Below are 16,015 nucleotides of genomic sequence, written 5' to 3'. Positions count from 1 at the left end.
TTGGGCCTGGTTCAGCGTTGTACACAAACCAGATGGGTTGCAAATAACTCCGATATTAGTAGATCTGCGCCGGTGCAGGATCTGTCCTGCCAGGGGCGTTTCAAGAGAGGAGGGGGCCCATGTGTAGTCTCTCTCACGGGCCCCCTCCTCTCAATCTGGCAGCGCACTGAGCTCTGAGTGTGCCCAGAGTCTATAGTGCTTGAGCTGGTACCCGGGAAAATGGCCGCCGCATCCATTTTCCCTGTACTGCGCATGCAAAAAACTACGGAAAAATGACCGCGGCGGCCATTTTCCAGCCGTTCTTTCAGCGTTGACACCAGCGCCTACGTGGGACTCCTGAGAGGTAAGTATAATATGGGTGCAAGGTGTGCAGTGCAGGGCCCCCTTGGACCCAGGGGCCCGTGTGCACTGCACACCCTGCACCCATTATAGATACGCACCTGTGTCCTGCGCTGGTGCAGTTATCCTTTTGCGAGCTCCCTTGCAGTACCCAGACACTGCAGCCTGATTGAAAGGCTGCGGCCGTTAGGGGGCAGAGCTGCGGCGGCATCAGGCAGCGTCCCAGAAAACGGGAGTTATGGCCCCGTTTTCTAGGCCTTGCTGGAGCCAGCGGCTGCGTCCTTGTACGTGACTTTCTTGGCTTCGGCTTTTTTAAACCACTGGCTGTCATGAGTAACCTGAGGGTTAATGATGACCGATGTTCACGCAAGTGATCCTCGGACGCCACAGCAGATCAGAGAAGACGGCAGGAGGCGTGTGTTTAGACAAGACGCTTCCTGCGGCATTAGCATATTATTGCACAGTAGCTACTGTGCAATAGCGTTACAACTGTGAATTGGGGTCATTGTTGTCCCTCCCAGTCACATGACCGCGGGGTAAAACGGGGCTACCTAAGCAAGACCACGCATGACACATGGGGCCGTATTCAATTAGCCATGAAAAGTGCAGTCTGGAGAAAAAATTTCTCCAATTTGTATTTTTCGTCTGTTTTCAAAGTATCTTCATACTCAATTCCCCGGAGTTTTCGCCTAGGCGAATACTTTATAGGCAAAAACAAGTAAAAAAGTTTCTCCAGCAAAAGGCAGGAGAAAAAAAGTGCAAGATCCATATTTTGGGGTACAAATGTGGGGAATTGGTTCAGAACCCTTTGGACACCCCCTAATGACTAATAGGGCATAAATTAACTTAATTCACCCCAAAAAAGCCATGTAATTTTTGCGGCGAAAATGAAAAAAGTGGGGGGCCTGGTACTTTGGGGGGGCTATATGGTTGGGACAGGTGTTTTTGGGGTTGCACGAGGCTGCGGCAGGTGCATTTTTGAGTTTTTTTAAATCTCCATTTTAGGGACATTAAAATATATATATATAAAAAAAAAAAAACATTTTCAGGTACCCCAAATTAAACATTCAGTGCTTATTTTTCAGAAAAAAACTTTGCTTTCTATAATTTTTCCGCTCATATGCAAATACGCATATAACCGCCCTTTGCAACAAAATAAGTTCACTAAATACTTTTATTAGGGCTACTGCTGCTACTATGCTATATTGATTCCCAGGGTCACTGAAGCTTTTTATGGGGTACATAGACTGATTTCCCCCAAAAAAGAGGTCCCTTTCGCTAGTTTCGCTTTGTAGAACATTCGCCTATCCGTGTTTTCGCCTGTTTTGCAATTGAATAGGGCAAAAGGCGGGGACACGCACGGAAAAAACATCGCTGCAAAATAGGTGAATTAGGCAAATTCGGTCCGCTTTTAACCAGACGGCACTTTTCGCGTCTAATTGAATACGGCCCACGGTGTAAGAGAGGAGTGGGGGCCAATGGCCAATGATAAGGAGAATAAACTATTATTTCTTTTTTCTCATTTGTATTTGTGATACAGGTTATTGTTTGGGAGTAGCCTGTAGTAGTCCTGTTGAGCTCCTACATAATCCTACTGGATGGACCATTGTTCTAATCCATTTACCCATCTCCCAGGCTGTATATACTGTATTGTTGCTCTAATATATTTCCACATGTGGCAGAATGACTATCCCCAATGTTAAAAGCAAAGTCTCCCACAATCCTTTGCACATTAGTCATTGTTCTTGTGTCAGGCACCAACAATATTGGTAAACACCAGATTGGGACTGGACGGAGAAAGGATTATACGGAAACACTAAAGTAGCACTTGCACAGTATATATAATAAAGTTGCTGGTTTTGTTAGGTAACTAAGTAACACCAAAGAATCTCGCCATTACCTCAGCATAGGCAGCATTAAAACTTTTCCAGAAAATGTCACATGCGGCAAGATAGTCTTCTTGTGAAGCGTAGTTCTTTTGCAATGCGCTAAAGATCTTCTCAGCTATTACAACTTCGATATCTATAGAAAGAACCACTTGTACAATCTGGTATGCATTGAGTTCGTCCAAGTGGTCAATCTAAAAGAAAATGATGAAAATATCAGAGTAAATAAATTACGTCTGGGCAGCAGTCTTCAGAGGACTTATACAAGTCTATGTATCAATATATATATTGGATTCTACATTAAACCTAGGGGTTTATGTACTAAGACTTGGAGGTAGATTTTCTAAAGCTTCTAAAACAGTGGTGATGTTGCCCATAGTAACCAATCAGATTCTAGATTTCATTTCTCTATTGCATTCTAGAAAATGATACACAGAACCTGATTGGTTGCTATGGGCAACATCATCACTTGTCGGTTTTCGAAGCTTTAGCATATACAGCCGAGAGGAGATAAAGTACCAACCAATCGGCTCCTAAATGCCACTTTACAGGCTGTATTTGAAAAATGACAGTTAGGAGCTGATTGGTTGGTACTTTATCTCCGTCCACGTTATCTCTCTCCAAGGCTTAGTACATAGACCCTTTAGACTAAAGAAACACATTAAACAAAACAACAGGAACAGCAGTGAGGAATAATGTCATTAGTGAGGTAGTGGAGTTATTCTGGAAATTGTGTATATACTGTATTACTGCGCTAAGGAAGAGATGTACCAAATCTTCTAAAGAGATCAAGTGAAGGTGGTGCCGGGCCATAGCAACAAATCAGATTCTATCATTTATCTAGTACATTCTACAAAATGATAGCTACAATCTGATGGTTGCTATTGGCAACACCTCCACCTGTCTGCTGTAGAAGGCCTGATACAGAATCGTCAGTAAAAGTCTCAGGAAAATATAATTTTTCTTTAATTTTGAGCTAGTAACATTTTATCAGATGAGATTGTTTCTGGATGTCAATGCTACCCTTCATTGATTTAATAAATATTACAGTATAATGTAAATCTTTACCAGATTGAAGCTAGGATTCAATTGCACCAGCACGCTAACATTAACATAGTTCTTAAATCCTTTAAAGTTATCAACCAGCCAGTTGTCGCTATTGCAGTCTAGAATCACACAGAAAAGAAAACAGAACACGTTAATAGGAATGAAGTCTAAACCAAGAGATGCTCTTAGCCAACAGTCATATCCAAACATTTATAATGGATGTGTGGTGTCAATATAAAGAACGAAATTATGCAAAAGTGAACTTATTCGTGGAAATGGCGCACCATATTATAATGACATATAGGATGGGGCTTAATTCAATAAGCCGCAAGTTAGCCATAAGTCGCAGTTACGGTAGCCCCGGACTGACCGATTGTTCGCAGCCCCATACAAAATCCTCCAAATCTACGGTGAGATGGGGGGTGAAATGAGGTGATGTTGCTGGGATTTCCATGCTATTGAAATGGGACATCGCCCGGCTTGCCCCTAGTTGAATTAACCCCATAATGTAAAGTAACGTTATTTAATATCTCTGTTCAAGACATAAGGGCTGGTTCTGAGTTGGGAGCAAAGCAAAAAAGCAAGTGCATTTGAACCTGGACAAATCATAATGCAATGCAAGGGGTGCAAATACATTTATTTATTTATTTATTTATTTTATTTGCATGCAGGTTAAGTACTGGCTGCTTTTGCATGTAGCCAACAAATACTGGGGAGCTTTAAATTTACACTGCAAATTGAATGTGAGCTAGGACACGCCCCTCCCACATCTAAATCTTTCTGCACATGTTACCTCTGCCCTACCTGAAGCGCAACATAGTTTTACCAAGGTGTAAACTTACTTACTTTTCTGCTTTGATCCCAACTCATCATCACTTCATAGTGTATATGGTGCAAACACTGGGGGTCATTAAGACCCGCTCGTGAGCGCAGGACGCAGGACGCAAGCGGTTGATGTTTCCCCAATGCGCATGCGCACGACGGAGGGAGCTCCGTTGTGCACATGCGCGAGACCCGGACAACGACAGCCAAGCTGTCGCTCCGGGTCTCGCACCAAAGGGGGCGTGCTGTCGATGGTGACTGACAGCACGCCCCCTTTGGTGGGCGTGCCGGGGGTGTGGCTTCCAGACGAAGGCGTTCCCATGGGAACGCCTACCGTCTGAAGCCGGCCCCACTGACATCAGTAGTGATGTCAGTGGGAGTGATTTTGGCTCTGATAGAGCCAAAATCACTCCAGGGCTTGCGACAGGGAAACCCTACCGCAGGGTCTCCGTCGCAAGCCCGATGGCCGCGATGATCTTGACCATCACGACCATCTTTTTGGCCGCTCGCATATGCTGTGGGTGGTCACCCACAGCTATGCGAGCGGCCAGGAGGCCGCTCCATTTTCAGGTAGGAGGGCACTGATTCAGAGCGAGCGCTCTGGTCAGAGCGTCCGGCTCTGAATCAGGCCCTCTGTTCTTAATGTCTTTCCTGCAGCTTGTATACACATATGTAAAGTATCTATTCAGAACCACAAATACACTTACTATTTGGTGACAACTGAAGGTAGCTAGTGATCCAGATGACAACATCACTTATTATGTCTTGGCCCATGATAGTAATACTGCTGTTAAGAGCCTGAACACTGAAAGAAAATTGCAAAATAACATATTAATCAGTTTAGTAGACGGTAATAAACAAGATAACAATTCCTTCTCAATTTTTCTGTCATAAATTAATTTATTTGCAGCCTGTTACAATGTATAAGATGAGTTCTAATCTCTGTTGCCTACCACACCTCTATTTACTTCCACTAAAAGACTTCTCTAGAGCTGCATCTTTTCTCTGGAACTCTCTACCTCATTCTCTCGCTTTCTTTTCAGCAGAATTCCTTTACATTTACTAGAGAACCTGAACCTGACTCTTCCTGATTTTGCAACATTTAAGCCTCTGTCTCACATAGCCTATAACTCTCTCTCACTTGTTTCTTCACCTTTATTTAGTAGGCACTCTTGAGCAAGCTTCTGTTGTCTTTCATTTTTGTTGCTACTTAATATTTGTGTTCCTTTGTGAACTGGGAAAGTGAGCTCTATTTACAATTTCGGCACTTTATTAATAGCAGTTGTTCATTATAACACAGCAACTGTCACCACCTGCAATCGCAGTATAGGCTACTTACATTATTTGGAAGTTTGAGCAATCTCCAACCACATTGTTGGACAGGGAAGAAAGTTCTGCTTTGGTAATAGATGGCAGAAATATGGGCAAGTAGTCGTTGAACCAGACAGACCAATCACTTGCAGTGAACTGAGATAACTGAATTTCCAATATTCCCCAAAAGCCAGCCAAAAGCAGCCGACGTACATTTGAGTTTGCAATGGATTTTATTTGGCCCTGTGAAAAAAATAACAAATACAGGGTGTACATATGAAATGTATTTCCAATAGATTTTGACAAAACAATCACTGCTTTGGGCCTGTCATTATTAGTGGCCCCACAGGACTGCCTTTTATTAAGCAAACTCAAAAAATAGAAAGTTTTCAGAATTTTTGGGAGCCAATATCATCTGCTGATGGTGTTGATTTTTGGAGCACACCGCTCCTTCCGATGGGATGGAGGTTTGAGGTTGCGAAGAGGATCCCTGCACCGTTTCCACAGTTAGGGACCTGTGGCCATGCGCATGTATGAACACAGGTCACACATGTGCAGTTGGTCCGGTATTCTCCGATAAGTAACAGTAATGAATTGCATCGGAGTATCTAAAGCCATAGCTCACGTGGCGAGTAGGGTACTTAACCATAATCCCCCTTGTGAGCAGCACATCACAACTCTGTGTATTTGCTAGTGATGAATTGTTCTGAATCAATATGTCAGCTATCCCGTCCCTCTTCACAAACTTCAAAGTAAAAATGTAATGTTTGGCTGAGCTTAAACACTTTGGGTCTGATTCAGACCCGGTCGCAAGCGCTGAGCGCTCGCAACCGGGTCGATGGTGGCCCAGAGCGCATGCGCACGACGGAGCCGGCTCCGTGGTGCGCATGCGCGAGAACAGGATAGCGACGGGCAATCCGTCGCTCCAGGTCTCGCACCAAAGGGGGCGTGCTGTCAATGTTGAGTGACAGCACGCCATCTTTGGTGGGCGGGTCGGGGGGGTGGCTGCTCAGACGGAGGCGTTTCCATGGGAACGCCTACCGTTTGGGGGTGGCCCCAGTGACATCACAAGTGATGTCAGTGGGAGAGCTTTCGGCTCTGTTTGAGCCGAAAGCTCTCTGGGGCCTGCGGCCACGAGACCCTACCACAAGGGTCTAGTCGCAAGCAAGATGGTCGGGATGGTCTTGACCATCGCGACCATCATCCTGGCCTCTCCATGACCATCATCCTGGCCGCTCCATAAAAAACGAGACGCCCTGATTCAGAGCGTCCGGCTCTGAATCAGGGCCTCTGTCTGATTGGCTTCAGGTTTGAGGTGTGCAGTTTGGTTCTCCAGAAATTTGAATCTACCCAAATTTTTTGAATCTGGACAAATCCGAGTCGCAGTTGTTATCTACTGAAGAAATCCAGATAATTCCGAGTTGTTGTTCTGATCTTCCAGTGGTTTGAGATCCGGATTTTAAATCCGAATTTCAGGTTTTGGATTGCAAAAATGACATGATTTTAACTATTTTTTAAAAAACTTTTTATCTATTTTTTATTTTTTAAAATCCAGATCCAAAACCAAAACACTTGAGGGTGGTTTTGCTAAACCAAAACATGAAGATGAATCCAGATCCAAAACCAAAACAAGGGGTGGTCAGTGCACATCTCTACTTCAGGTTGTCTACCCCTGCCCACTCCAAAACTGAGGGCACCCTGACCAGTGGCGTAACTATAAATTTTGCTCCCCCATGCCAAAAAAGTTTCAGACGCCCCCCCCCCCCCGCCCAAAGATCAAACACACCCAAAGACTACGTTTAAGGTGTGTGTTTACATGATACAGCAACGTGCCTTACACATTATGACACACTAAGTAATGCCACTTATAACACAGTGTGCCACACCGGAATGCCCCTTACAACACATTATGCCACACCGGAGTGCCCCTTACAACACATTATGCCACACAGCAATGCCCCTTACACATCCCACACAATAATGCCACATATAACACATAATGACATACAGTAAAGCGCTTATAACAAATTTATGCCATGCTGTAATGCCCCTATTTCACATTATGCCACACTGTAATGCCACATACAACAGATTATGCCATATACAACACATTATGCCACACAGTAATGCCCCTTACACATATGCCACACGGTAATGCCCCTAATAGCACATTGTGCACACAGTAATGCCAAATGCACATTATGCCAAACAGTAATGCCCATTACATCCCACCCTGACAGATCTACTTCACCAACCCTCCTTTCTGCTCCTGCCAGTCCATCACCTCAGATCAAGACAGGTTGCACAGTTTTTATGTCCGTGTAGAACCAGATTATTGGGAACATAGGCCCTCATTCAGAGCCACTCGCTATTTGCGGTCGTTCGTTCTAAAACAAGGGGTGGCTATTCAAATGAACCGTTCGCTGTTTGCGGTCTGTTCACGCCTCTATGTCTGAACGAGCGAACAAAACTTGCATTCGTTTTTTGAAAAAATACGCCCCCTGGCCGCTCGCATCCTACGTCATGTCTGCTATTTATTAGATTAATCGAGTACATCGACAAGGGTATGAACTGCTCGCTATTCTTGGGGTTGGTGTTTGCTACCACAATTTTGCAAGCAGTTCTGGCTATAAAATAACCCAGTGACGTGGTCAATGACGCTGCTGTTTTAAATATGCACACCCATAAAACGCCCGTTTTGACCTTTAAGCATGCCTGCGTTCTGATTTACCCTCCCCGTTTTCAAGCACCTTCCCCTGTTACCACCCACATACGCCTCTTTCTGTCACTCAAAATAGCAGGCATTCGCTATTTTGCGAGCACATGAATTTGGACCGCACTGACTGGTTAGCGCATGCGTATAACGATCCGTGCGCATGCGCAGTTGGGCTAACATCGCTCGGAACGAACGAGCGGCCGCTTACGAGCGGCTCTGAATCATGCCCATAGTTTATAACCTGTAAACTGTGTATCAAATTAGTGCCCCTTATACAGTGCCCCCTGTAGTTGTGCCCCAAAATGCAATGCCCCCTATACTAGTGCCCCTTATGCAATGCCCCCTGTAGTAGTGCCCCTTATGCAATGCCCCCTGTAGTAGTGCCCCTTTTGCAATGTCCCCTGAAGTAGTGCCCATTATGCAATGTCCCCTGTAGTAGTGCCCATTATGCAATGTCCCCTGTAGTAGTGCCCATTATGCAATGCCCCCTGTAGTAGTGCCCCTTATGCAATGTCCCCTGTAGTAGTGCCCATCATGCAATGCCCCCTGTAGTAGTGCCCCTTATGCAATGCCCCCTGTAGTAGTGCCCCTTATGCAATGTCCCCTGTAGTAGTGCCCATTATGCAATGCCCCCTGTAGTAGTGCCCATTATGCAATGTCCCCTGTAGTAGTGCCCATTATGCAATTCCCCCTGTAGTAGTGCCGCTTATGCAATGTCCCCTGTAGTAGTGCCCATTATGCAATGCCCCCTGTAGTAGTGCCCCTTATGCAATGCCCCCTGTAGTAGTGCCCATTATGCAATGCCCCCTGTAGTAGTGCCCCTTATGCAATGCCCCCTGTAGTAGTGCCCATTATGCAGGGCCCCCTGTAGTAGTGCCCATTATGCAGGGCCCCCTGTAGTAGTACCCATTATGCAGGGCCCCCTGTAGTGCCCCTTCTAGTAGTTAGCCCCCTGTAGTGCCCCTTCTAGTAGTTAGCCGCCTGTAGTTTGCCCCCTGTAGTTGCTCCCCCCCTCCGCGCGCACACAAACAAACACACACACAAAAGAAAAAAAAAAAAAAACACTTACCTTCATCCCCGCTCCAGTGCTGCTGCCGTCCATCCCCCGGCGTCCGCTCCTCGGCACTATGGGAGTACGTCACTCCCATAGTGCTCTGCGGGACCCGGAAGACAGAGCTCACTCCTGAGCTCCGTCCCCGGCGTCCGCTCCTCGGCACTATGGGAGTGATGTCATGACGTCACTCCCATAGTGCCCTGTGGGACCCGGAAGACGGAGGGAGCTCCGTCCTCCGGCTGCCGCCGGGGGTTTGCATAGGAGCCGGGCGCCCGCTGGTAACACACTCAGCGGGTGCCCAGCAGATGGAGGGTGCAGGGGGTGCGACAGCCTGCACCCTCCGTAGTTACTACCACTGCCCCCAAGCTACCCAGCGCCTCCAAGCCACCACGGGGGCTGCGGGGGCAGTAGTTACGCCACTGACCCTGACGACCAGAAAAGGAACACGGATCATAACAAAATGTACTATGATCTTACTCAAGTCCAACTTAAAGTAGTTTCCATTAAATCACTGTGGGAAACAAACACTGAGCTTCATTCGGGTAATATAGTCTAATTATCTATATTATCTTGCATTATATCACTTACCATCTTACTCAGTACCGCTAGACAGCCCTTTAAATTGTCAAATCCTTTAGCCTTGAAGTTTGCAATAAGAGCTGCAACACGGCTCTCAAAGTCTTTGGGGTTTTCATCAGTTAGCAATCTGGTGGCAGTGATCATATCCACCGTCTGGACATTGCCCAGATCTGCAAGAGCTTTGTACTAGAAAACAAAGAAATACAGGACAAATTTAATGTGAAAAAGGAACGCCTGCTTACCTTTGTCATTTGACATCTTTGAAACATTTTTTTTTTATCACTTTAAAAAATTAATGGAGATTCCCGATAAATTCTCGTCAAACTGCACAAGAGCATCTTACCCCATCGAACATTAGGTTGATTTCAATCATGATGTTATAAAACACATATTCTAAGGACTCCCCAAAATTCTTCTGTGCCCACTCAGTACTGGAAAGTCCATCGGTGCACCCTGATCCTGGGAATGGATATGACATCATCAACATCATCCTCACTCAAAAGCATAATATTTCAGTAGTTTATAAAACCAGTTCAATAATACAGTAAGAAGTTGAACAGCATTCAAATATACATTAGCAGCGAGGCCAGTATCATCAAGGGTTCCTGAGAGTGGCAGTGATCAGAAACTTGCAATTAAAATTAGAGATGTGCGGTTTGGTTCTCAAATTCAGAATCCACACGAATTTTGTGAATCCAGACAGATCCGAGTCACGGTTCTAATCTCCTGGGGGGATCCAAGTCATGGTTCTGATCTAGTGGTTCGGAATTTGGCTTTTAAATCCGAATTTCGAGTTTTGGATTGGAAAACTGACATAAGTTTAGCTGTTTTTATCATTTAAAAAAAAAAAAAATCCAGACGATGAAACCAGATCCAAAACACGGGGGGGGGGGTCAGCGCACATCTCTAATTAAAATAAAGGGCCTGATTCAGCTTGGATCGCAAGTCTGCGTTCGCACGCAACCGGTCGATGTTTGCGTTCCGCACATGCGTATGCACCAGCCGCTGCAAAAGCGAACGCAGTGAGTAGGCAGAGCCACTGAGAAATGATTGACAGGAAGTGCTATTTGGGGGTGGAGAGGGGGAGGGGGGTCGAAGGAACGAAGGCGTGCCTGTGCGTTTAAAATGCTATTTCAGGGGCGTGCATAATTAAGCCCCTGCGACGCCATACACAGCCAGAGGTCTACATAGCGACAGGAAGCTTCACAGGATGTGATCCATGAACAAGCTCAACCACAACTCTGCGTATGGGTCCGATGTTACTCCATGTCACTCATGTTCTCGCCGACTTGTTGATGTATGTAATGGGAAGTGGGCGGCTTTATAAGCTGATGGGTGTCTTGTTATAGTGCTGCGATCGCATTAATTTGCAACATTGCGCAACATGCGGGGTGCGTGCGTGCGAACACAGACTTGTGATCCGAGCTGCATCAGGCCCAAAGTACATTATAAGAAAAAAAAAGTTGATAACAATTTCATGCAGAAATACCAAAGACGCCAATTTTCCAGCATTATCGATGTGTGTGCTATATGTAAAAATGTTGTCATGAGTTTAGCGTGGACATAATCCAATTCTCGTAGGGATAATGCTCCATATTCTGCAGACTACCATATTATATATATAGCTCATATTTAGTGATACTGTATTTAAGTGTTTGTGTGTGCGCTGTGGTCGCCCAATGCCCAGGGCCCTAGGGGCAGCAACATTGCTGCCCCACCTCCCCCTGCATTTAGCTAGAAGGGTGTCTGCAAAGGCAGCCAGTAGAGCAGAGTGTAGAGCTACCCAGAGCTTCTTCCAGATACTGTAGGTCTACACTTTCTACTGCCGGCAGCCCAACCTCCATGCGTAACGTCATGTGCTCTGGGGTGAGGCCGGCACAGGGCACCGGAGAGCCCTGCTTCGGCGCTGACTGTATTAAAGCAAACATTCAATCCCACCCATGAGATAAGGTAGATGGATAGCTGGGGTCAGTACTAGTCTTATTGCATATACACACGGACAGATTTACAGTGACATTCGCTTACATATAGGCATTTGCACTACTGGCCTATATGTTCTATATGTCCCATACTGGACATTTCATTGTTACCTGATATAAGTGCCTCCTTTTTCAAATACTCCACTCTGTATTTAGACAGACTCTCTTTGGTCTCGTTTGAGAATTTGTCGTACACACTATCCATCGCTGTGCATCTGTAGGCAAAGAGCATGCAACGTAACTGTTATATGAGCGATAATGATAATCGTGTGTGTAACATGGCAGTGGGCAGGGGAGAACATTCATCAGGGCTTGTTGCTAAGCGAACGGCAAAACAGAAAAGCCTATAGTCAATCAATGTGTTTCAGTCCTGTCAGTACCATATTTGTCACTGCCATGATAATAACCGCCGAAAGACAAGTTTGGACGCGGCTTTTTCGGCAATTGCGCTTGTACTGGTGGCCACCTTCAGATGTACATTCTGCACTACCATCGGGCTTGTGCAATCTCTGTATGGGATCTGGTCACAATACCGACAGTCGGCACCTTGACCGCCGATATCCTGACGATAAGTACTGGGGTTAGGAGGAGGGTTAGGGTTAGGTACTATTGGGAAGGTTAGGGTTAGGCTCTAAGGAGGGAAGGGTTAGGTTTAAGGTGCGCGTAGGGGAAGGTTAGGTTTAGACACTAGGGCAGTACAGTAGGTTAGGTTTAGGCACCGGGAAGGTAGGGTTAGGGGTAGGGAAAGAGGGATGGTTAGGATACTGACTGACAAGTGTCGGTATCCTAACCCTGTCGGGGTGCCGGCGTTGGGATTCTGATCACCGGGATCCCGATATCCAGCATCCCATACCCAACCTGCATATATCAACAAACAATGTTTCCTGTAAGAGGGTTTAGCTGTACAGTAAGGTTTTCTACAGGTGACGAATAATTGCTGTATATTCTAGAGATGTGCAGTTCAGTTTTCTTGAAACACACCCAAACTTAGGGGTTCCGAGACAAGTCGAGTCCCAGTTCTGAGTCAAACCGCAACCCGGCTCAGGTCTGCTGTCAGTTCGGCACTCAGTTTAAAAATCCAAACTCGCGTGAATGATTTTAGCTGTTTAAATCGATTGTTATCTATTTTTAAGCAAACAAAACCAAAACCGAATAGGAACCAAAACAAGTATGGTGGTTTGGGTAAAATCAAAAACAAAGCACAATGATGAATTAGAACCAAAACGAAAACACGGGGTCCCCGCACATCTCTACTATATTCTGCAAGGTAAGTAGATAAACAGGAATGAAAGATAATCGAAATGGATGTGTGGGATAGAGCGCTAGGTTTGGACTATGGATGCAGTCTAAATAAAAATAAATGTACTAGTAGCTATGATAGGCAACAAAGTGACATACATTTATTTTATTCCACACACCCATTTCGATTATCTTTCTACAGGGAGTTTTTGTGTTGCTCCCCGGTGTGCACAGAGCTGCAGGTGGTTTGTTTTGTTGCGCAGGATTTGGTTTTTCACCCAGGCTTTTTAAAGTAGATAAACAGGAGACAAAGGGTCTGATTCAGCAAGGATCGCAATTGCAAAGCTGCACGCAAACTATAGATATATGATGTATGCACGCAGATTATAGATATATGATGTATGCACGCTGATTATAGATATATGATGTATGCACGCAGGCTATAAATATATGATGTATGCATGCAGGCTATAGATATATGATGTATGCACGCAGGCTATAAATATATGATGTATGCATGCAGGCTATAGATATATGATGTATGCACGCAGGCTATAAATATATGATGTATGCATGCAGACTATAGATATATGATGTATGCACGCAGATTATAGATATATGATGTATGCACGCAGGCTATAAATATATGATGTATGCATGCAGGCTATAGATATATGATGTATGCACGCTGATTATAGATATATGATGTATGCACGCAGGCTATAAATATATGATGTATGCATGCAGGCTATAGATATATGATGTATGCATGCAGGCTATAGATATATGATGTATGCACGCAGATTATAGATATATGATGTATGCACGCAGGCTATAAATATATGATGTATGCATGCAGGCTATAGATATATGATGTATGCATGCAGGCTATAGATATATGATGTATGCACGCAGATTATAGATATATGATGTATGCACGCAGGCTATAAATATATGATGTATGCATGCAGACTATAGATATATGATGTATGCACACTGATTATAGATATATGATGTATGCACGCAGGCTATAAATATATGATGTATGCATGCAGGCTATAGATATATGATGTATGCACGCTGATTATAGATATATGATGTATGCACGCAGGCTATAAATATATGATGTATGCATGCAGGCTATAGATATATGATGTATGCACGCAGATTATAGATATATGATGTATGCACGCAGGCTATAAATATATGATGTATGCACGCAGACTATAAATATATGATGTATGCACGCAGACTATAGATATATGATGTATGCACGCAGATTATAGATATATGATGTATGCACGCAGGCTATAAATATATGATGTATGCATGCAGGCTATAGATATATGATGTATGCACGCAGGCTATAGATATATGATGTATGCACGCAGGCAGCTTTGCAATTGCGATCGTTGCTATTATGCAAATGCAGAATGAGGTGTATGACACCCCCTGCTGCATTTGCGATCCCAGCACTGCGACGGAGGTCGAGGGCTGAGATCACCATCGTGACCATCGGTGGGGTCGATGGTCACGATGGAGGACGGTGTCAGGCAGCCTGTCAGTTGGGTAAGCCTCAGTTTACTCAGGCCGGCCGGCTTGCGAGCCCAGCAGACTGCGTACGTCCCACGCAGTTTCTGAGCTGGCCACTCCCGGAAAATGCCCAATGTCAAGTTTTGCTCTATTAATATGTCTAATTGCACTAAAAAAACTCTACTTACCAACAAGTCTGACTGATGTTTTATGTAGCAGTTATCACAAAGGCAAAACTAACCGTTGCCTTTTAAATGATTGCTACTTTTATACATTGTCCAGACTCGCTGGGAAGTTGCTGATGTCTGCACCTCACGGGCAGGTCTGTTGAGAGATGGTCAGGGCCCCAGTTATATTCGGTGGGGGAGGGGGGGCATGGCTATGCTGGAGAAGGGGGGAAGGGCCAGGGGCGTCTTAAGAGAGGAGGGGGCCCATGTGCACTCCTCGTATAGGGCCCCCTCCTCTCTTCCTGGTGCCCGGCAGCCAGCTGACGCAGCTGGCCAGCCACCGGAGCCTTAGTAGACTCCGGGCACTAGAGTGTGCCCAGAGTCTACTGCGCATGAGCAGAACACCGCAAACATTGCCGCAGCTGCCATTTTCCGGTGTTCTGAGCAGCTCTGACACCGGAAAACATAACAAGTTGGTGGCCGCGCTTGCCGCACAGAGGGTGGCGGTGTCCTGGGGTTGGGGCAAATTCCTCTCCTCCGCACATAACACAGGGAGAGAGAGGGCTAACTGCTGCGGCAGCCTCTCCCCCTAGCCCAGCGCACAGAGTGGCAGCAGCATGTTTGATGGAGAGAGAAGCTGCAGTCAGTCTTCCCTCTTCCTGCCTGAAGTAAAGTACCAGCAAGGGGGGGGGGGGTTGGGCTGTAGGATCTAGACCTCCCCAGGGCCCTTCCAACAAGCCTGGGCCTACGTAAATAGTAACTGCCCCCTCCCCTCTCGACGCCCATGATAATCTAAAACGGACAAGAAGGTTACCATTTCCGAGGGACTGTGTATTTTTTACCTCTGTCCGGCCCGTCTGCTAGTCTGGTTAACTATGTGAAGGGCCACCTCTGATTTGCATGATTGCCATCCGACATGCAGCGCAAGTGCTTTACCAATTATGCCTAGCGACTACCACAATTAGCCATTGTTGGCATCTGGGACAAGCAAGACACTGTTGGGTGCACATGAGATTAAATATGCCCACAGTACACAGTGTGCCCGATTCAGAGATGGACGCAAAGCCAATCATTTCACAGAACGAGCGATTGTTCGCTATTGCGCAGACAAACGGTGCAAGCGCTGTGGTTGCAATGCGATTTCTTTGGTACAGAGTTAGAAACACGCAGGCGCGTCTGACTGTTTAAGCGCCGTTTCAAGGGCATGCATAAATTAGCCCTTGCGATTGCCTTCAGAGTATGGGAACCCTCTGCGTGTCAGGAGAGCTGCAGCGTTTGCGGATGGTCAGACCTGACTTACATGCTGCCTGACTGCCCGATGTGCGTCGATGGTACCGATGTTT

The sequence above is a fragment of the Taudactylus pleione genome, unplaced genomic scaffold (assembly GCF_031769625.1).
Source record: "Taudactylus pleione unplaced genomic scaffold, aTauple2 ptg000451l, whole genome shotgun sequence".
Taxonomy (NCBI): Eukaryota; Metazoa; Chordata; class Amphibia; order Anura; family Myobatrachidae; genus Taudactylus; species Taudactylus pleione.
Note: the sequence above shows the minus strand (reverse complement) of the source record.